The 21,411-nt window shown below is 37.9% G+C and overlaps 1 long non-coding RNA gene across 1 annotated transcript in view; it reads right to left on the bottom strand.

Moving 5' to 3' along the window:
• The window catches only part of LOC132534667 (uncharacterized), a 460,528-nt gene that overhangs the window by 320,835 nt on the left and 118,282 nt on the right, over positions 1-21,411 (bottom strand). Inside the window, exon 2 of the long non-coding RNA XR_009546405.1 lies at positions 8,947-9,046. This is a non-coding gene — a long non-coding RNA (uncharacterized LOC132534667). The remainder of the gene's footprint in view (positions 1-8,946; positions 9,047-21,411) is intronic.

Below are 21,411 nucleotides of genomic sequence, written 5' to 3'. Positions count from 1 at the left end.
TAATTATGGTCAAATAATTAGATAGCTCCCCAATATTCTTTATTGAGGATATCAGTAGAATATAAAGAAAAAAATAGAATAAAAGTAATATAAATTGTCTAAATTAAAAAGAAAGCATAATTTGTGGTAAGTAAAACATAAATGGGCTAGGTAAAATATTTTGTGTATATCTGTATTTTAATATTTCATTTGTTTGTTTATTATTGGATAGAGTCAGAGAGAATTCAGAAGAGGGGGAGGGAGAGAGGGAGAGAGACAGAGACAGAGAGTCACCTACAACCCTGCTTCACCACTCCTGAAGCTTTCCCCCTACAGATGGGGACCAGGGGCTTGAACCTGGGTCCTTGCACACTGTAATGTGTGTACTCATCCAGGTGCATCACTGCCTGGTCCCTTTTGTGTATATCTGTATAATCTTAAAACTGTGATTCAGTTAATTTATCTAATTTCAGGTCTGGAGACTCAATTAAAATGTAGATTGCATATCATTAAGTACATTTCTCTGCAGCTATAATAGATTTGTAGCGTCTTAATCTTAAAAGTAATAACTTTGCAATGCCAAATGTTTTGAAGGTGATAAGTATAAATATAGACTCAGCTATTTTAATAATTTTAATAAATATACCTTATATTGCAAACTACTTACGTAATTTAAGCCCTACATATGAATTCAATCAGTTTACAAATTTGATACATGAAATGATTATAATAAAGAAATATGTACTCAGAATAATATAGGAAGTTATAGAACTTGAAATATTCAAAGTATTTTTCCCTGGCTTGCTGAATTAATAGTGATTTACAAGACTATCAGTTAACAAGAGTACAGTTTCACACCATTCCCACCACCCAAGGACTGTTCCCATCCCAACCCACAAGGTGAATCTGAAAGCCCCCTCTCACCGCCCCTCCCCACCCCCAATCCTTTACTTTGGTGCAATTCAGCAAACCCAGTCTAAGTACTTCCCTTTTCTGTTCTTATTTCTCAGCTTCTGTCCATGAGTGAAATCAGGCCATATTGATCCTTCTCTTTCTGGCTGATTTCACTTAACATGATCTCCTTCTAGCTGGATTCTCCTTCAAGATGGATTGAAGAAGATAAATCATTATTATTAATAACTGAATATAATTCCATTATATATATATATATATATATATATATATATATATATATATATCTGTTACTCCTCTGTTGTTGGGCACCTAGTTTGCTTCCAGGTTCTGGCAATTTGAAATCGTGCTGCTATGAACACACACATTGTTTCGGATGGGTGTGTTGGGTTCTTTAGGATCTATCCCCAGGAGAGGAATTACAAGATCATAGGGCAGGTCTATTTCTAGCCTATTGAGAGTTCTCCAGACTGCTCTCCACAGGGGTTGGACTAACTTACATTCCTACCAGCAGTGCAGGAGGCTTCCTTTGTCCCCACAACTTCTCCAGCACTTTTTATTATCTTTCTAATGTATGATATTCTTACAGGAGTGAAGTAATGTCTCTTTACCCTCTTTTTAGCTCTTTTACTTCTTTCTTAGTTTTATATAATTCATCCTTGATCATACAAATTCTGTTTTCTGCCTCATTTATTCTGCTCTTGCTTACCACAGCTGTTTTCTCTAGTTCAATTTTTTTTTACCCTGTTCAGTTACTGTGCTAGCTTGTTCAGCTAATTGTATTCTTAATTCATCTATGTTAGCTTTAATCACTCTAATTACCTCAAGATAGCTGTATTTTCTTTCAGAGTATCAGTTTTGTTTCCTCATTTCTGATATTTCCCTAAAAAGCTTTCCTCATTCCTGTTACTTGTCCATCAGTTAGTATGTGAATGTTTTCCTCATTCTAATTTGCTTCTGCCTTGATGGAATTTTTTTTTCTGGGATTTGTCCTGGTTCATTTCTTCTGTGTTTCTTTTGGTTTGACCATTGCATTTGATGACTTTTAAAATTTGTGTCCTGTATGCTGAGAACAGTTTCTTGAGTCTTGAAGGGTCCTCTTGTCACCTATTTTTAATCTACAGATCACACTTGCTTGGAGTGACCTGTGTCTCAAGAGTTCCTAGCTGTAAATTTTAAATTTTTTTCTGTTTTTTTTAATATTTCACTTCAATAGTGAAGCAGGCATCCAGTATTCCCCTTTTTGATATTCTAAGATTTTTATGTTCTAAAAAATCTGTTATATAAAAATTGGTCAGATTGTTAGTGAATCATCTTTTACTTTACACTAATTACTAAACTGATTGTTTATGTTATCTTACAAAACAGAATAACAGAGTATATTTTTAAAAACTATATTATATTTTATTTATAGGAAATAATTCATTGATAGCATTATCTAACTTTTAATAAGCAGGCACAAATACCAGTAAATGGCCTAATGAGTCTACTTACATAAGGTCTTATCCTTTAGATATCTAATTCAATTTAGTCATATGTTTTTAAGCTAAGAAATGAAAGATAAAAATGCCTTAAAAGTAGCTGGAAGTTACTCTTAGGAAATAAAGACTGACTGTTCTCAAGAAAAAAAATGTTCTTAGCTTGACACCTTCACCTTCTACAAACATGTTATTAAACTTGAGTTCACAGAACAGAAACCCCAAAGTTGATTTTAAAAGCCTGAGGAGAACGATAAAGAAAGGTCAGTTCTGCACCTCTTTAGCCCTAATACATTTAGAGAGCTTTCTACACCAGTTTAACATGTACTTCCATACTTAGTTTCCCTATCACAAAGATGAAATTCAGGGCATACAGTTAAAAAGGAAGGAAGTGAGGAAATACACTCCAATGTACATTGCTCAAAATATGCTATCTTACTTCTATGCATATCAATATTAAAAAAATATTCTAGTTCTCTATGCTTTTAGTTGATAGGGGAAAAGATGAAAAAGATAGACAAAGCTATCTCAACTAGAATATTTATTATTATTATAGGATAATATTATTACTTCTAAAAAAAATCTCTTTCTCTAAATTTGACAGTCTATGGCAATAGTCTCTACAGTCCTTCTTCCTGAGAATTTTGTATATATTTTTAAATTTATTCCCAAAAAGGAATGTGTGTGTGTTGGAGGGATAAAATAAATACATCATCATTTTATTAAATTCTGATAAAAGATCCTAAGGAGAATGTTCCTTGATTAAAAAAAAGTCAGCATGTTCAAGTTCCTACTTTGTGATTCCTGTACACTGACAGTAATTATAGTAGTGGTAACACTGAGTGTTGACAGCAGTGGCATATTTGGTGAAGACCCCAAATCTTCATCTGCAATATTCTTGGCTTAAGGTTCATGATTACTCAACAATTTGTTTGGCTTTATATGCTAACTCCTTTTTCAGCCGCCAGTTTCCAGATGATTCCATGATGCTAACCGGACTTCCCTGGATAGACTACCCCACTAACGTGTCCTGGAGCTCCGCTTCTCCAGAGCTCTGCCCCACTAGGGAAAGAGAGAGACAGGCTGGGAGTATGGATCCACCTGTCAATGCCCATGTTCAGCAGGGAAGCAATGACAGAAGCCAGACCTTTCACCTTCTGCATCCCACAATGACCCTGGGTCCATGCTCCCAGAGGGATAAAGAATAGGAAAGCTGTCAGGGGAGGGGGTGGGATACGGAGTTCTGGTGGTGGGAATTGTGTGGCGTTGTACCCCTTTTATCTTATGGTTTTGTCAGTGTTTCCTTTAATAAGATTAAAGAAAAAGAAAAAACAGAGAGTAGAAGTTGGATTGGGTTTAGTGTATTGCACCAAAGTAAAGGCATCTGGTGGTGGTGACAGAGGGGGGTAGGTTCTACTGCGTGTTGGTAGAGAAGGACCTAGACTGGGGTAGTGAGTGTTTCATGAAAACTGAGGAATTGTACACATGTACCAACAACTTTCTGTTTAACTGTTTTCTGCAAACCATTAATCCCCACCAATTAAAAGAAAGAAAGAAAGAAAGAATGAAAATAAATACCTGCAGTTCCCTCAAAGAAAACTCCAGGAGTCATACACAGTAGATACAGGTCTTTCATGTTGAACCAAAACCACCCCTTCCCACGGAAAGTTCATGTACACTGGTCTAAGGTGAGCTGCATATACAGGTGTGCCTGACTTCCAAGATGTGACGCTACAGTCCAGGCTGAATGAGTTTGAACTCATAGGACAAAATGTTAGGAAGAGGGATGAATCCAGAAAGGAGTGAATTTCACACCCAAGAGAACTATGGGCATTTTTCATGAAGGGATGTTAGAGAAACGGAAGTAGTGGGTGTCAGGGTGGGTAGGTGGGGACTAGAGGTCATAAAAGGAAGAGGATATAGAAATCTTGAGAAAATATTCTGATGGCATGCTTTTTTTTTTTTTTCCTTTTCTGATTTTTTTTTTATTGGGGAATTAATGTTTTACATTCAACAGTAAGTACAACAGTTTGTACATGCATAACATTCCCCAGTTTCCCATATAACAATACAACCCCCACTAGGTCCTCTGAATCCTTCTTGGACCTGTATTCTCCCCACCCACCCACCCCAAAGTCTTTTACTTTGGTGAGATACGCCAATTCCATTTCAGGTTCTACTTGTGTTTTCTTTTCTGATCTTGTTTTTCAACTTCGGCCTGAGAGTGCGTGCTTTCTATAGTGATTTGAGAAGCAATCTTTTCAAAGACTCACTTTCCTATAGTTGTATACATACACACACACACCACAGAATATGTCTGGTATGATATTTAAAAAATGGAAACAAAAAAAATTTCCATCAACTAGAGTCAGGATAACTATATGTCGACACAATGAAGCGCTACCCATCAATTAAAATGAATTTAGTGATGCAATTTCAATAAAAATGAAGACCATTGCATTGAATAATTCAAGTCATATTTATGATGTCCTAGAAGAGATTAAATGAACACCTACTGATGAAAGTGGGGCTACAGTGGGGTGACAGGAGTAATGAGATGAGAAAGGTCACCTGCCACTGTCTAGGGTGACGGACAAAATATTCTTCACCTACACCAGTAGTGGGGACATAAAGAAATCAATTGTTCCATTTCACTAAACCACACACTAAAATCTGTTGCATTTTAATATATAAAAATGTGCCGTGGGAGTCGGGCTGTAGCACAGCGGGTTAAGCGCAGGTGGCGCAAAGCACAAGGACCGGCATAAGGATCCCAGTTCGAACCCCGGCTCCCCACCTGCAGGGGAGTCGCTTCACAGACAGTGAAGCAGGTCTGCAGGTGTCTATCTTTCTCTCCTCCTCTCTGTCTTCCCCTCCTCTCTCCATTTCTCTCTGTCCTATCCAACAACGACAACAACAATAATAACTACAACAATAAAACAACAAGGGCAACAAAAGGGAATAAATAAATAAAATAAATATTTTTTTTAAATGTACCATATAGAAAATAGCTGACATTGTCCAATTCATTCACCAAACAGATCAGCACAGTTCTTCATTTGTATTATTTCCAACCTTTTAAGAAAGATTTTCTACTTAGCAATTTCTTTCCTGTATATGATATCATCTTTATTCTCACTATGGGTGTTAATATGTTTTAAAACATAGATATTTCACATATTTTTTATGAAACACATGGAAAGATACAGAGAAAAGAGAAACCAAAGTAGTGACCAGCCCTGGCTTATAGGATGATGCTGGGGATAGACTCTGGGAGCTCAGTCTCAAGCACGAAAGCTGTTTGCATCACCTAAATTATGCTGTCTCCCCAGCTCTCATCTCTTTTTTAAAAAAGAAATTATTGCCTTCAAGGTTTTATGAATTTTTATTCCTCCTCCCTTATTTGTAGATTTTTTTCTAACATTTTGCTCTTGTTTCACAGTGACAGGGCTTTTCAGATAACTCAGTTCATTTCTTTGTGAGTTTGCCTTCCAGGACTAAGGAAAGTCAACTTTTCTATTAAAAACTACAAGGGTTTGACCAAGGGTTTGGCTTTTAGATTATGCATTCTTAGATAAATCGATGGCGTTGAGGAGCACAGTCCCTGCTGCGATCTGTGCCTGCTCCTTTCTATGGATTCTTCCAAGTTCTGCCCTGACAAAGATACGAAGGTGATATCTTGTAGTATCACCCTCCACTGAAATTACACCATATACAGGACAGCTTTAGGGACAAATTCGGTGATCCATAGGAAGCTAGACATTGTTACACTACTCAACAACAACATGGTGCTATCTTTAAAAAATCCACAAGGCAAATATGCATTTGCCATGGATATACACACACAAACTGGAAAGAGCTTCCTCTGTCTTTCTTGATTTATTCCTAGAAGTCTCTCAGACTTTACTTTCCAAGTTGCATTAACAAAGCTCCCTTTCCTACAGTCATTAAGAGGCCCCTGTACTTCCTGAAATTTAATCGCCCCTATGGAACGTAACATTTCCTCTGCTGTAGAAAGTAACTGATCACCAGGATTCACAGCTAGTTTACTTGCCTCCTGCACAGTAGACAATAACACCTATAAGGGCAAATCAATCCTGAGATTAATTTCATTTCCAAAACTGCCTCCTCTTTTTATATCATTAAAATTAAGAGAAATGAAAAAGGGCATTCAGTCTATAAAAAGAACTAAGCTTGCGTCGATCCAATGCAGAATACAAATTAAAGTACAGTTACACGTGTCCTTCAGAGGGCTCTGGATTCCAGTTCCAATGGAACCTGGAACTTCCATGACCAGGGACCTTTGTTTTTGCACCATCACTGAGAGGAAGGGATTCTGGAAAACACCTGAGGAAGTCAGGCACTTTTTCGCTTATTTGAGAGGGAAGAAGAGAAAAATGACAACTACGGGATGATTTCATTCATACCTGGAATGTAGAGAATTAAAACGTGAACTTGAACAGAAACTAGTTCACCCAGAACAAAGACTGTGGCAGTTACTGTCAGGGGGCAGAACTTTGGTGTGCAATTATACCCCTATTATCATTTTATCTTGTAAGTCATTATTAAGTCACTAATAAAATGAAACACATTAATTAAAAAATCTTAATTTCACATCGTTATTAATAAGAGAAAAAAGACTTGCCTAATAGCCTAGGAAGAGGTGTAGTGATAGAACTCTGGACATTCACATAAGAGGTCCCAAGTTCAATCCCAGATGCCGCACAACCAAGTAGGCCAGAGCACTCCCCTGGCTCTCTGTGTTTCCTTTCTATCTTTATATCACAAAATTAATCTTTTTTATATCACAAAATTAATCTTAAATAGTTTGATTTAATCTCTCTAACTTAAACATTTCTACTCCTAGTCTTTTTGTTGTTGCTGCTGTTTTTTTTTTTTTTTTGTATTAACCCTCTTTATTATTTTTTTTCTAGCATTTTGACAAAGCTATCATCTCAAACTACTGGCACTATTTATCTAGGGTTAAGATCTGCCAAAATTCTTAAAATAGAGATTGACTTATACAATTTTTTTCTAAAGAGAGAGAGAGAAAAAAAAAAACAAAGCACATAATCTGAAACAGACAGGCTAAATCACACTATGGATACAGTAAGCAGTTTCAGCATGCTTACCAAATAAATATTCTGCTTAACTTAGAGTTAAGTCTGGTTAAGGTTAGGAAAAGATCTCTATCAACTTAATGAACTCTAGTTCTGCTGACATACTCAGAAAAGAAAGTTTAAATTATAAGATGCTACTTTTACGTAGACTTGGAATTTTTAACAGAAGCTAAACTGCCACTTTAAATAATCACCACGATATCTTCTTTCACTGTTCAGCTTCTAAGGATTGATTTGCATGGAACTTCATGCCAACCCAGAAGAATTTAATACAGAGGATCAACTTAAACTTGCTGGTAAAAAATTTGCTAAAAGTGCTTATTCATTTCTTCATTTACCAGTGATTTTTATCAGTCTACACGATTTAGTTGTTTATAGGCTGGGGCTTAGAAAGTGATTTAAACTATTTATATATCAACATGCCACCCTGAAAAGGACATGTTTTTGCTATATACATGATTTTGCTTTGCTTTGTTTGATTTTATGTAAAACTTCAGAAGAGATGAGAGGAACTAAAGTAAGAATCTACAAAGAATCTACTAAGTTGAGTAAAGCATTATCAGGCTGGAGACTGAAAGGATAGGAGCACCTCACTTGAAAGTTATGAAAAGAATGATTCCAACAAAGACACAACAAATTATTCCAACAAAGATAGTATCTGAGGCAAGAAATTCTAATCAGTTAGCTTGATGGTAAAAGTCACCATAAGCTCTACAAAAGTAGTATTTATTATTGTTGCTGCAGTTGTCATCATATTCATCATGGTAGGTAAGAGGGAAGCATAGACTCCAACTCAAAGTCTGTCACTCGGAAATTATATTTTCAATGACTAAACAAACATGATTATGATTACAAAGGGGCAAAAAAACTTTGTGTTGAGATTTCTGTTTTTCATTTTACACTTTTCCTGTACTATTTGAAATTTTACTTCATGTGCATGCTATGTTTACATATATAAACTGGTAGAAAAGAAATAAGTATATGACCGTGGAACGATACAAATATATATATAGCCACACTGAGCCAGCCAAAGTTATTATCAGACCATAGGGTAAGATTCACATGTAAGGTGCATATAACCTGATGATTAATTTTAAGGTGACTTATTCACAATACTGACCGGGGCATAGTCTTCTGTGTATTAACAGGACACACATGTGTGATCAGGGAGTCATTCTGAGATCCCACCAAATGTATACGTGTATCTGTAAATACACTGCCTTCCTCCTTGAAAAGTCCATCTAGTCCCTCTGTCAAGTCCATTGAGAGCTACAGAGCCAGAGTTTGGGCAGGCTCTGAGAACGAAGTTCGTGGAAATTAGAACTGATGATAATGTCTCTCAAGAAGGAGGGGGCAGAACTGAAGTAGAAACCCAAGGTAATTGGTATCAATAATTGCCTTTGCCCAAAGATGGCAAGAAAATTCATATTCACGGGCTTTTGCTACCCAGGACTCACCTTGTGCTCTCTGGTGAGCAGCAGTTGGGCCTTGGAGGTGTTAGAAGGGAGAGCGAGTGAGGCGTGGGGGCCTTCAGATCAATACCCCTATTACCTTCTCCTGAAAGAGAAAGAAAATTGACAATTAGATTTGAACAGAAAACCTATTTCAGCAATGCAATTTTACTCATTCTCAGATTCTACTAAATTTTTCCTTGCTCTTTTGTCACCCCAAAACATTTTAAACCCAGAAATAATTCCATGGGTATGTTTGAATCGTGAAATATGGGATGCAGTCCTAAGGCGAATGTATTACTCTAGAGATTTGCATGCCTGGCCGTGGAGATATAATTTCACTCCATGCTGACTGTCCAGAGGTGTTGTTTTTTTTTTGTTGTTGTTCCTTAGTGAAACTGACATCTAATGTGGTGATTTTATATCTGATCAATGAAGCTTTTATTTATATCAAGGATTTTCATGATGAGAAAATAAAAGTTACAATTTACAACTCCTCTCTTATCAGGGCATGTTCCCCAGGAATGACTTTCCTGATCAATTCAATTTAAAAGTTTGCTGTATCGAATAAATAAGTAAATAAATAAATAAAGGCCTGAGTTGTGTAAACTTCTTTGGTGGGCTGCAAAGTATAAACATGAGAGTCTATTCCTAACAGTTCGCAAGCTGAGTTCCAAAAGACTGATTTGAAGTGGTATAGTAGGTCAAGTGGCAGACTCTTCAGCTTGAGGTCCTGAGTTCTGTTCCTAGCATAGCACATGCCAGTGATGCCCTGGCATCTTCTCCCACTCCCCATTCCCCTCTTTCTCTCTCTCTCTCGCTCTCTTTCTCTGATCCCCTCATTAAGAAATATATTTCTAAAAGCAACCATAGTTTTGGACTATTCATGTAATCATTCCAACAGGGTCCTTACAAAAGTGGTAACTTCTTAGCTTTTGAAATGTATTATTTCTGGTTTTGTAGAATGATACATTTATGTTTGTCTGTTGCTCCTTAGTCACATTTTTAGACCCTCTGTGTAGTAACTGGCATTTGGAACAGGACAGTGTTCAGCACTCTTTTATTTACACTTCCACTCTCCACTCTTCTTCAAAGCGACTTTATCTCCTCTCCTGAGGTTAAATGCAGTCATTATGCTGATGATTCATACTAGCACAGATCCAGTCCAAATCAGTTCAAGTAAAACAAGCCAGGATAAGACACTGTCACTTACTTCATGTGAGGCTGTAGTGTGAAGGAGAACAACAAACACATTTTACAGTTACTAATTTTTGTTCAGGATAAAGGTGTTAGGGAAGGAGAGGTCAATTCTCGCTGGGCAGCGAGCTCTCATAGTTTGACTTGAAAATTAGCTAGAATGTCTAAAAATTCACTTCTGTATTTGGAACAAGACAACTTGCATCAAGAATGAATACTTAAATATAGCCCCAGAAATGGAACTAGCTATTAGTTGAATACTGACAATGGTTTGAACAGTGCAATTCAGATCTGGAAACCCTTTCTACAGATAAATCTGTTTCAGCAGATGTTTGGGGGAGGGTAGAATTTGTTTCTTGATCAATGGTAGAAAATACATACAGTTACCATAGAAAGAATACCTAGGAAACAGAATAGAAGGGGGGGGGGGGGGAATGCCACATAAGTTAATGTGAAAATGGATTTAGTCTTCCAAAAAAATCACATGAGCTTATAATGTTGATTTTATGTAGAGGCATGGAGCAGAAAGTATGGGCTATATTAAAATTAACAGAACTTTTGAAAATATCTACGTGGGGGAGTCGGGCAGTAGCGTAGAGGGTTAAGCGCACATGGCGCAAAGCTCAAGGAACCACGTAAGGAACCTGGTTCGAGCCCCCGGCTCCCCATCTGCAGGGGAGTCGCTTCACAGGCAATGAAGCAGGTCTGCAGGTGTCTATCTTTCTCTCCCCCTCTCTGTCTTCCCCTCCTCTCTCCATTTCTCTCTGTCCTATCCAACAGCAATGACATCAGTAACCACAACAATGTTAAACAACAAAGGCAACAAAAGGGAAAATAAATAAATAAATAAATATATATATATATTTTAAATCTACGTGGTGACTAGAAAGGTAGCTCAACAGAAGAGCAAAGGCTTTGACATGTGCAAAGTCCTGAGTTTGTCCCTGGAAGCCCAAGTGTCGGACCGATGCTCTGGTTCTCTCTCATCAAAATAAGTAAATGAATATAGACACAAGTATGGTGATCAAATGAAAGGATATTCAACTAAGAGTAACTTTATTTTGGGTATTATTTTTCATGAATAGAAGAAGTGTAATAACTAATACAGAATAATACCTATCCATGTCACTATTTCATTTATGGTGATTTTGTTTTTTTGGTAACGTTCTGGTCAGAGTTTTTAGATCCATTAACATGAATTAGAAAGAAAATATTGTTAATGTTCTCATTTGTCTGTTAACCTTCAAAACTTGGAAAAAGTCAATTAAAATCCCATTTCAACATAACATGCAACAGAAGATTTGCAATGATTGTACAACACCCAGCATAACCTAAATATTAATGGAACAGAGACAATTCTCCACTAATGCAATAGACCTACTAAATATCTACTTTGAGAAAACTTAATTATACCTACAAAATTTTCTCTGACTATATTCAAAAAACCGAAAGAGCAAAGCACATATCTTTGTACCACACTGAGACATAGACACACCTTATGGTTACATACCACAGAATCTACAACTCAGTCTTACAGTCATCAGGGAAACTTAAAATTTATATAAAGGCACACACACACACACACACACACACACACACACACACACACACAAACATCATAGATATCAATAGGAAAGTAACAATTCCAAGGCTATTTATCCAAAAAGGAATGTTACTTCTATCATCCAGGAAGACAAATAGAACTATACTATGAATACCAGTTCTTTAATATATCTCACCCTTGAATACAGATGTATAAGAAGATAATTAAATAGGATGCAATATATGCTATCACAGAACAAAGAACACAGTGCTCTGTAAACAACAAGAAGGTACAAGTTAATCTGAATTTAAAGTTTTGGGAAAAGTGACATCAGCATACATTACTGATTTTTACCAGGAAGTCTGACTTCATTAAAAAAAAAAAGAACTAGTAAGCAGGTAAGATAGTATAATAGTAATGCAAAGGCACTTTCATGCCTGAGGCTGCAAAGTCCCTGGTTCAATCTCCTGTACTACCATAAGCCAGAGCTGAGCACTTCTCTGGCTTAAAAAAAAATGATGACAATGCTAATAATAAATAACTAAAAATGAGATGTTTGCATGAAAAAAGTGCCAAGACCAAGCCACAGAAACAAAGGGCAATATAGCATTATGTTCTAATGTAAACAGTGAGTAGATGAGTAAATGTTTATTTTTAAAAAGCCATTTTTCTGTGAGTATAAAGATAAGAAAATTAGGAGATAAGATTAGAAATCTAGCCTAAAAGCAGATTTTTTTGATCTTTCATCATCCTCAACATTTTATTTTATTTTTTATTTTTTTATTTTTTATTTAAGAAAGGAGACATTAACAAAACCATAGGATAAGAGGGGTACAACTCCACACAGTTCCCACCACCCAATCTCCATAACCCACCATCTCCCCTGATAGCTTTCCCATTCTCTATCCCTCTGGGAGCATGGACCCAGGGTCATTGTGGGTTGCAGAAGGTGGAAGGTCTGGCTGCTGTAATTGCTTCCCCGCTGAACATGGACGTTGACTGGTCGGTCCATACTCCCAGTCTGCCTCTCTCTTTCCCTAGTAGGGTGGGTCTCTGGGGAAGCTGAGCTCCAGGACACATTGGTGGAGTCTTCAGTCCAGAGAAGCCTAGATGGCATCCTGATGGCATCTGGAACCTGGTGATTGAAAAGAGAGTTAACATACAAAGCCAAACAAATTGTTGAGCAATCATGGACCTAAAGGTTGGAATGGGAGAAGATCTTCACATGCCATACATCAGACAAGAGACTAATCACCAAAATATACAAAGAGCTCAGCAAACTTAGCACCAAAAAGCAAATGACCCCATCCAAAAATGGGCAGAGGATATGAACAAAACATTCACCTCAGAGGAGATCCAAAAGGCTAACAAACATGAAAAATTGCTCCAGGTCACTGATTGTCAGAGAAATGCAAATAAAGACAACATTGAGATGCCACCTCACTCCTGTGAGAATGGCAAACATCAAAAAGGACAGAAGCAACAAATGCTGGAGAGGCTGTGGGGACAGAGGAACCCTTTTGCATTGCTGGTGGGAATGTAAATTGGTCCAGCCTCTGTGGAGAGCAGTCTGGAAAACTCTCACAAGGATAAACATGGACCTTCCATATGACCCAGTAATTCCTCTCCTGGGGATATACCCCAAGGACTCCATAACACCTAACCAAAAAGAGGTGTGTACTCCTATGTTCATAGCAGCACAATTCATAATAGCTAAAACCTGGAAGCAACCCAGGTGCCCAACAACAGATGAGTGGCTGAGAAAGCTGTGGTATATATACACAATGGAATACTATGCAGCTATCAAGAACAATGAACCCACCTTCTCTGACCCATCTTGGACAGAGCTAGAAGGAATTATGTTAAGTGAGCTAAGTCAGAAAGATAAAGTTGAGTATGGGATGATCCCACTCATCAACAGAAGTTAAAAGCAGATTTTGAAGGGCCTCCTTATACTTTGAGAGAAATGAGATACTATGACTGTTTTATGTACATATAGTAGAATATATGAAATGTATGTATGTATTCACAAAGAAGAACACAGGACCTGAAACTCACATCTGTAGCACTGTGTTTTCACCATCTAAAGCACACCCCTTTCGTTCCCATAAATGGGCATGCTAAACCTGACAGAAAAATTTTTTAAAAAAGAAAGAAAGAAAAGAATAGAAAATAAGAATAAATAAATTGAGGAACATAGAAAGAGTTCAAAACCTTTATCAACTTAAAAAAAAAAATAAGAAAGAAGAACAGAACAAAGTATCAGTTAGACAGAGCTCCTGGGGGAGATAACTCAGCCCACTAGAGTACCAGACTTATATGCCTGAGGCCCCAGAAGATGCAGTTTAGGCTAAATAACCAGATTCAGTGTGAAAGATTAGAGACACACACACATCAAGAAAAATGAATGAGAGGAAGAAAAATAAAAAGAATTGCAAAAGCTCCTTTTTTTCTTTTAGAAAGGTAATAGTTTAGACAAATGCATGTAAACATAAATTTTAAAAATTTAAAGAGAAAATGTCATTAGACATTTTTAATCGATGCAGGGAAGCTGAGATAAAGATATAGTGCTACACATGTGTAAATATATATATATATTTGATTATATATATTTATATTTGATTATATATACATTTATATATATATTTATATATATATATATATATATATATATATATATATATATATATATATATATATTTGATTTCAGAGGACAGGCTGTAGCACACGAACCTGTGCTCAACCCCTGGTCCTACAGGGGAAGCTTAGCAAGCCTTGAAGTACTGCAGCTAGTGTCTCGCTTTCTGTCTCCCTCTCGCCCCATTCCATCTTGATTTCTTTCCATTTCCATCCAATAAATAAATGAAATATTTTTAAAGTTACACACACATGATTTCATATAGCAAATACAGTGAGAGGAAGTGAGAGGTGTCTGTCTGAAAACAGAGGATCCAGAAGCTTCCATCCTGCTCACCAGTCTCTTATAGGCTGGCTCTGTGGAGAAGCCAGCTGCCATGGTGCGAGATGTGTGGTAGAGTGAGACTTATTTGGTGGAGAGTTGGAGGAGACAGGGCCAGGTGGTGGCACACCTGGTTGAGCACACATGTTACAACATGCAAGGACCTGGGTTCCAGCCCCAAGTCCCCATCTGCCTTGGGAAAAGTTTTGCAAGTGGCAAAGCAGTGTTGCAGGTGTCTCTCTCCCTCTTTCTCACCCCCTTCCATCTTGATTTCTGGCTGTCTCTATCAAATAAATAAATAAAGATATGAAAAAAATCAACCAAAAATGAGAGCGAATTAAAGGAGTTTCTCAATAAGCAAACTGAAGAACTTAACCCCACCAATGTTGAGCAAAGGAGTCCTGCCAACAAGAGCAAGTGCAAACAATCCCATCAAGCCCCAGATGAAACCATGCACGACATGGAATATAGTTTGGAATAGACAGAAAATTGACTTCCTAGCTCTTTCCAACATGGAAGTCCCCAAATCTCACCTACTCTATTCTTACCTTTAGGTTCCTGATTATTAAACAATTTGTTCTGCTTTTTATCTTAATGCTTTTCAGCCACCAAGTTTCTGATGCTACCATGACACCAACCTGACTTCCCTGGGCAGACGACCTCACCAATATGTCCTGGAACCCCACCTCCCCAGAGCCCTGCCCCACTAGGGAAAGACAGAGACAGGCTGGGGGGTGTGGATCCACCTGCCAACTCCCATGTCCAGTGGAGAAGCAATGATAGAAGCCAGACCTACCACCTTCTGCTCCCCATAATGATCCTGGGTCCATAATCAAGAATAGAGAAGATTCTAGTGGTAGGAGTTAGATTTAAAACACTGGTGGGAATTGTGTGGAATTGTATCCCTCTTATCCCACAATCTTGTTAGTCATTACTAAATCATTAATAAATAAGTAAATAAAAAGAGCAAATACAATGTAAAAAAAAGATGCTTATTTGTTTACTTATATTACTTATGAGTGAGAACCAGAGAATCACTCTGGCAAATATGATGCCAGGGACCAAACTCAGGTTCTCATGCCTGAGAGTCCAATGCTTCATCCATTGCACCATCTCCCAGATAATTTAAATAGAAATAAAACTGCAGGAAATTTCAAATAAGTTCAGTAGCATGCCGATGACATGGGCATGGTAGTGACTAAGTGAACCTGCAGAGATGAGCCTCCTCAGGGTCACAGTAACAGCTTTCACATTAGGGAAATGGAAGCATCATAGAAACATTTGGGGCCAGGCGGTAGCGCAGCAGGTTAAGCGTACATGGTGCAAAGCGCAAGGATTGGAGTAAGGATCCCAGTTCAGGCCCCCAGGTCCCCATCTGCAGGGAGGTCACTTCACAAGCAGTGAAGCAGGTCTGCAGGTGTCTGTCTTTCTCTCCCCATCTCTGTCTTCCCATACTCTCTCCATTTCTCTCTGTCCTATCCAATAACAATAACAACAATAAAAACAACAAGGGCAACAAAAGGGAAAAAAATAGCTTCCAGAAGCAGTAGATTCATAGTGCAGACACTGAGCCCCACCAATAAACCAGGAGGCAAAAAACAAAAACAAAAAAAAAAAAAAGGAAAGAAAACTATTGACCAAAATATACTCACAAGTAGTTCATAAAAAGTAACATCTCTTACAGATAAAAACTGGAAACTGATATAAACATAATCAAATTAACATCGGCATGCTCACATAAAAACTTACAAAAAGCAGTATGTGCAGTGGTGAAAGTATTGAAAGAATTGCCAAGTATATTTTCTAAGGTAAGAATCAAAATATGTCCCTAGTCAGTACTTCACTTTAGGCTCTAGCCAAGAAAATAGAAAAAAAAAATAGAAAATAGTGAAATCAGTAAATGATTAAAAGGAAGAACTTAACATATGATTGACTGACAACTACAAAAGAATAGATAGTTTGCACTCAACCACCATGAAGACAACATATTTGCCTATTAAAATTATCACAGAGCTAGCTTCCCAAACTAAAGAGCAGGCAGCACACAAACAGGATTGATAATATACAGATCCTGCTCAGTTTTTTAAAAAGAAGGAAAAAAAGGGAAATGAGTAAATATAAACATATCTACATACATACACCCCCTGGATATAAAGGCACCTTGGAACAGGAGACAGGCAAATTACAAAGGAACATGTATATGCTAATACGATTGATTCCTCATTCAGAAAAATGCACATGAAGCTTAATAATGTGTTCTGTCACATCTATTAGACTTATGAAAATCAAAAGTCGGTATCTTATATCTAACCACATGTTCATAGCTGCATTATTCAGAATAGCCAAAATCTGGAAGCAACCAAAATGTCCCATGACAGATCATTGGATAAAAAAGTTATGGACATAATCCTAGAGGTAGCAAGATTAGGAGAAATGAGATTCTTAAAGAGAATGCAAGGGGTTTCTTAGAGTCTTAGAAAGAGTTTAGAATATCAATAATCAATTATTATGATAACCAGGTTAGTTGGGGGGTTGTTTTCTATGATAATTCAATGGCTTTTATCTATCTATATTAATATACTTGACTTCACTATGCTTTGAACCCTTTTAGTAGTATCTGAACCTCTTTGTATTTTAGACACTTAGAAGGGCAAAAGGTCTAGATCTGTATGGCCTAAAGTTGTACGTGATTTAGATGTTGACAGAGCTATATTTGCAAATACATTTTTAGAGCTTCATGAACAATTTAATCCCATTATCTGAGTTTGATCATTTTGCAAATCTTCTCTACTCTGACACCATTTCTTAGGCAATATTCTTTTTTTTTTATTTATAAAAAGGAAACATTGACAAAACCACAGGATAAGATGGGTACAACTCCATGCAATTCCCACCACCAGATCTCTATATCCCATCCCCTCTCCTGATAGCTTTCCCATTCTCTATCCCTCTGGCAGTATGGACCCAAAGTCATTGTGGGATGCAGAAGTGGAAGGTCTGGCTTCTGTAATTGCTTTCCCACTGAACATGGGCATTGACAGGTCGATTCATACTCCCAGTCTGCCTCTCTCTTTCCCTAGTGGGGAAGAGCTCTGGGGAAGTGGAGCTCCAGGACACATTGGTGGAGTTGTCTGTCCATGGAAGTTTGGTCGGCATCCTGCTAGCATCTGGAACCTGGTGGCTGAAAGAGTTAACATACAAAGCCAAACAAATTGCTGAACAATCATGAACCTAAAGGCTGGAATAGTGCAGATGAAGAGTGGGGGGGGGGGGTCCTCCACTTTGTAGATAGCTAGGAGGCAAATTTTAGTTATATTCCAAAGGGCCTGTGGCTATACTAGATTTTTTCAGAGCCTGAAATCTGAAATGCAGGTGGATCCAAGTTATTGTCTGGGGAGATGATGTCATGGCTGGAAAAATAACAGAAAGCTGGATCAGGGAAGAGAGTAGCTTCCTAATATTGGAAAGGAGTATAAATATTTTTTATTGTAAACCCCACTGATTTGATTTGGTGTGGGGCCCATATTCAGCTTAGGAGCCTGTATGACCTCTGTATCCCTGTAGATCTGAGCTCACATTCTGTGGTCATGAGTAGGAACATTCCAAGATGCCCCAATATCAACCCATCTTCCTCAGGTGTAGCACAGAGTATGTTGTCCATCTTCCCTTTGGAGGGTGGAACATTCTCCACAGTTGTTGATCCAAGTTGAGGGCAAGGTCCTATGGGCACCCACAAAGGGGTCTATTTTGTTGTTCCTGATAGAGATGACTGGTAAGAATTGAGAGAGGTATTTATTTGAGGTCTAGGCTATTGGTATGCTTCTAATTCTGCTTCTAAAAACCCCTTCTTTTTCACTTGGTTTAATCCCCCCCTACTTAACACTGTATTCTATTTACATAACCACTGTTAACTAAGCACCACCCTCCCTCCAGGGCATTGGTGGTTCAATGGTTGAATTCTTACCTGCTCTGCCCCCTCTCCTTGTCACACCCTGATTTTCACCAGTCACTTTTCTCTCCACCCTCTCTACATCACATCCTGTTTACACCCTACTTGGCAAGTATATTAGTTTTTAGTTTAGTTTAGTTTAGTTTAGCTTGGCTTAGATTGTGCTGTGTTCCGCATGAATAAAGACTGATCTGTGTACCACCCAGCCATGAGCCCCTAGTCATTTGTCTCTGCTTGCGAAGCTAGCCTGACACTAGGCCCATCAAGCTCAGACAATATTCTTATCCAACTTCAGGCTAGCTACCAAATTCAAGCTACCAAACTCAAGCAAAACTACCATAATTGTTTGCCCCCAGGAACATGTCTAAAAAGGATTTCCTAGCTTTCTTCTACCCTAAAATCTCTAATCTCGTCTGCTCTAATCCTAACTTTTAGTTTTTGTTCATTAACCATTTTGTCTCAGCTTAGATCATACCACCTTCCAGACACCAAGCTACAGATGCTACCATGACTCCATCCCAACTTCTCTAGGAAGACAACCTTACCAATGTGTCCTGGACACTCACATCTCCAGAGCTCTGGCCCACTAGAGAAAGAATAGAAACAGGCTTGGGGTGAGGTTAAGGATCAGTCTGTCAACACCCATGTTCACTGGAAAAGCAATTACAGAAGCCAGAACTCCCATCTTCTGCTCCCCAAAAACAACCTTGGATCCATACTCCCAGTGGAGGAGAAGTGATAGGATGAAGAGAAGAGGGCTTTGGACTCCAGCTCCATCAGCACCCAGAGAAAGAGAAGGGAAAGGAGAGGGACATATGGAGGTAGTAGTTACGAGTGGCTTGGAATGGAAGAGAGGATTGGATCAGGAAAAAATGGGGCAACTGTGTATAAATGTAGACAGATAGTTGTGGAGGTGATGGTTGGCTCATGTCTACAACCTTAGCAGAACTGCAGTGGATTGCATTGGGGAGACTGAAGATTCAGGAGTCTGGTAGTGGAAATGGAGTGGATTTAAACCCCCATTGACACGTAATTTTGTAAAATAAAAAAATTTAAAACTCAGTATCTTGAGTTGTAGTTGATATGAAGTCACAAGAACTCTAAATTGTGGTAGTCTAAGAACAATAAGTTCGAAAAAGAAATCATTCTTCCTATGGAACTTACCAAGACAGCATTGCTAAATATGAAGAAAACACAAGTACAATCCTCAGAGCATTTTTCTTGATGACACCAGAGTACAGGAATCAACCTAGATGATTTCTTTTTTTTTTTTTTTAATTGCGAACAGAGTTATCTCTGGGACTCAGTACTAGCACTGCAATTATACCAATTCCAGTGCCATCTTTTAAAATTCTATTTTACTTGATAGGACAGAGAGAAATTGCGAGGGGGGGTAGAGAGGAAGAGAAACACCTAAAGCCCTGTTTCATCACTCACGAAGCGTCCCCCGTCTGCGGGGAGTGCTTGAATATGGCCCTTGTACACGGTAACATGTGTGCTCAACCATGTGTGACACACCTGGCCCTGTGATTTCTAACTTTAGTATGGAAAAGGTTGACATGTATGCATAACAGAATCTGCTACTTATCAAGAGAAATATTTTCTTTTTTTCATTTATCTATTAGTGATTTAATAATGATCGACAAGATTGTGGAATAAGAAGGGTACAATTCCATATTTGAGCTAAAATCCTAATTATAACATGGATTGAAACAATGAAATTAGAGGTGAATCCCTTTAGTAAAACCCACTTACATTAATTTCAAAAGCAGAAAAAGAAATCAATAATGTAAGGACAGTGACAGGGAGAGGAAGGCAATAAAACCGAATGGAGAACACAAATTTCTGGACAAAAGTTCGCATTGTGGCACCCAGGTGGCTCAGACAATATTTTAGTTCTCGGCCAATAATGCATGTCAGTATATATATTTTATCATTAGTCTTTAAGCTGTATGCATCTAATTTACTAAGTTTATTCCACAATAAAAAAAAACTTACACATTTTAAATGGATTTCTAAATGTATGAAGTTTTAAAAATACCTACCCCATTTATATTCAAAACTCATTTATTCTCAGGCTCTCTAAAAAGTATTTTCTAGAGAAAAGAAATGTGTGTGTGTGTGTGTGTGTGTGTGTGTGTGTGTGTGTGTGTACTTCCTAATCATTGCTTTGAAATGAGTAAAATCTTCATCATCGCTGAAATAACAAAAATATCCAAACCTGTGATTGTATTTAAGGCACTCTTCACCATATGAAATATGCCACATAGTGTTTTGGAGCCAATTTTTGAATTTTCTGTGTGTGAACTCATTACTTCAAAATAAATCATGCTCTATTCTTTACAGGATCCAGAAAGATCAAGATTGATGCCCTGTTGAAAAGCAAAGTACTGGTATTCACATCATGTTAACATCATAAATACTATATTTTATATACTAAAATTACTTAAAATATATTATATATATATATATATATATATATATATATATATATATATATATAATCAGAGAGTTCTTTGGGGTTTTAATGTACCTTCTCAGAGTCTTGTCAAAGTATGCTATCAACAAAGTTCTCTCTCTCTCTCTCTCCCTCCCTCTCCCTCCCCCTCCTCCCACCCTCCCTCTCCCTCCCCCTCCTCCCACCATCCCTCTCCCTTTCCATCTCCCTCTCCCTCTCTCTCCCTCCCCCTCCTCCCACCCTCCCTCTCCCTCTCCTTCTGCCCCTCCCCCTTCCCCTCTCTTCCTCCCTCTCCCCTCCCCTCCCTCTTCTCTGTCTGTATATGTAAAATGGGTCTAGGAAATTTTCTGGTGCAAACAACTAAG

Source organism: Erinaceus europaeus, chromosome 19 (genome assembly GCF_950295315.1).
Source record: "Erinaceus europaeus chromosome 19, mEriEur2.1, whole genome shotgun sequence".
NCBI lineage: Eukaryota > Metazoa > Chordata > Mammalia > Eulipotyphla > Erinaceidae > Erinaceus > Erinaceus europaeus.
Note: the sequence above shows the minus strand (reverse complement) of the source record. Positions and strands in the feature narration are given on the sequence as shown.